Genomic DNA, 2,714 nt, shown 5'->3' on the forward strand with positions numbered 1-2,714 from the left:
TCTTCGTCGTGACGAGCGAACGCTTTAACCACTAGGCTATCCGAACGCCCTTCATCAATGATAGAGTGACCTGGAAGTTAACGTCACTTAAACGAGTATTTCTCTCAGTCTTTTCAGTTTGGTGAAACCCACGAGCACAGATATGGTGCTCACAATCATAGGTTTCGAACCCACATATATAGGTTCAGGGCACGCCAAAGTGATGCTACTCTGTATATTGGATTGCGACGACTATGTATGAACTGTATGACTTAGACACGTTATAGAACAGTTGTCAAATAGCTAATGCGCAAGGCAATACCAAGCAATGCGACGCGACAACGTATGTACACTGAGATATGATGCGTTGAACACTGTGCTATGAACCAGGAACAAAATCAACATTTAACAACACCCACCACAAACCTTGAAACGCACTGTCACATTAAGAACAAGGAAGTAATAGTAGATCTCCTTGTCAGGTCACGAGATAATTTTGTCTTTGTCATAATAATGTAGGGGCGGTAGGGTAGCCTAGTGGTTAAAGCGTTCGCTCGTCACGGTGAAAACCCGGGTTCGATTCCCGACATAGGTACAATGTGTGAAGCCTATTTCTGGTGTCCCCCGCCGTGATATTGTTGGAACATTGCTAAAAGCGGCATAAAAGCATACTCACTCACTCAATTAATAATGATTTTTAAAATATGTTTTACAATTATTTTTTTATAAGTATCATGATATGATTGTGAACTGCTTCATGACATTTTTTAATGATACTAATTTGAATTCAATATGTGCGTAATTATGTACTGGTATGTTAGTGTCAGCGAATTAAAGGGCAGGATAAATAATTGTGTAACTGAATTTAGTTATGTTTTGTAAATCGTAGAATCACAAAATCTTGAATTTTCTGGGTGTACATGCTTTTTAATTTTAATATGATAAACTATTCTGTACTATATATGTTGTCAAATGTGATCCTTAAAATGTGTGGAGGACAAAATTATGTCCGATGCAATTCCCTATTTTGACTTGTATCATATGTTCCCGTGTTGTGTTTTTCAGGTGAACAATTGACTTACCTTTGCATGTGTTTGTAACAGCTAGAGTGGCAGGATACGCTCACCTTTTCGCGAAGACCTGGTGTCATCACGATTTGATAGTGATTCCTAAACACCTGCTCAAGCTACAGTCTAAATCGTACAATCGACTCTGCTTTTAGCACAAATTTCTTATAAATATGGAAAGGATTTTGTCGTTTCAATTTATCCGAACTTGGATGATCATCAGAGAGTGTTTGCTTCATGTAATTCTGTATGCATGGTACACGTACACATTATTTAATACATAATTATGTATCATTTCCAGAAATTTGGTTCCCTAACAATGACAAAATCGTTATGTTCTCAACTCGATGAATTAAAACGAAAACCAGGCGACGCCCGCTGAACAACTTTGGGGAGTCAAAATACCGATATTAGACCGCGCGAGCCCTATGGAGGAATTCAGCCTTGGATGTACTGTAGGTACTTCCGTTTGTTAGTGGGACTGAAATCATTTACAAATATTAAAAGTATGTTTTCGGGTTATATTTGAGAAACAAAATTGTTACAGTATTAAACCATGCGCTGTACACTGTACCAGCCTGCATGATGTTGTTCAGAAATATCTGTCGATTTGTTTGTAGTATTTGTTGAATGCAACACGTGCATACAACAAACATACCGATCTCTTATTGAATAATACATTCTTCGAAAATGTTACTGAGTGACGGTTAGAACACTATGCCCGTTATATCACGGTATGTCAGCTTAATGTGGCAGGGAAGCCCGAGGTTATGCAGGTCTTAGACATTGCACACTTCAGTTAAACCGACGGGCGTGTATGGTGCTGACAAACCAAGAAACATCAGTGAGTTGGGTTTAACGCCGCTTTTAACAGTATTCCTGTTATATCACGGTGTGCCAGCTTAATGTGGCAGGGAAGCCTGAGGTTATGCAGGTCTTAGACATTGCACACTTCAGTTAAACCGACGGGCGTGTATGGTGCTGACAAACCAAGAAACAATCAGGCCAAACCGGGATTGGAATACACGTGTTCCTGGCACTTCAAAAAGACGCAACTCTGAACAGCGTTTTGAGGCGCATTAGAAACGTATTCGGGTCAAACCGGGATCCAGACACACGCTAATAAGGTTCTGGCAAGGATTAAGGTGTGCCTTAGGGTGTTTCGAAATAAATGGAAGTTGATTTCTTATAAACATGTAACATTGCTGACAACGGATAGATATTTGCCAAGAAAACGTCGACGGCTTTTGCCTCCGACAGTTTCATGCAAAAAAACATTTGATTGATTGAGTGAGTTTGGTTTTTACGCCGCGTTTAACAATATTCCAGCAATATCACGGCGGGGGACACAAGAAATTGGCTTCACACATTGTACCCATGTCGGGAATCGAACCCGGGTCTTGGGCGTGACGAGCGAACGCTTTAACTACTAGGCTACCCGACCGCCCCGATTTCAACAAAAGACAACCGTATCGTATTACTATGTGTTTGTGTCATGAACGTGAACGCGGAGTCGGAACAGCACTTATCCTTTGCCTCAAGCAACCCATTAACATACTCATCAGGATGGAGAGGTTCAACTCAAAGTCAAAACTAATAAAGTAAACACATTGTCGTATGACTTCCTTTTAGATTCATTTCGTGAACAAAACTCCCACATGATAAAGG

The sequence above is a fragment of the Haliotis cracherodii genome, unplaced genomic scaffold, assembly GCF_022045235.1.
Source record: "Haliotis cracherodii isolate W230 unplaced genomic scaffold, xgHalCrac1.p SCAF_12, whole genome shotgun sequence".
Lineage (NCBI taxonomy): Eukaryota > Metazoa > Mollusca > Gastropoda > Lepetellida > Haliotidae > Haliotis > Haliotis cracherodii.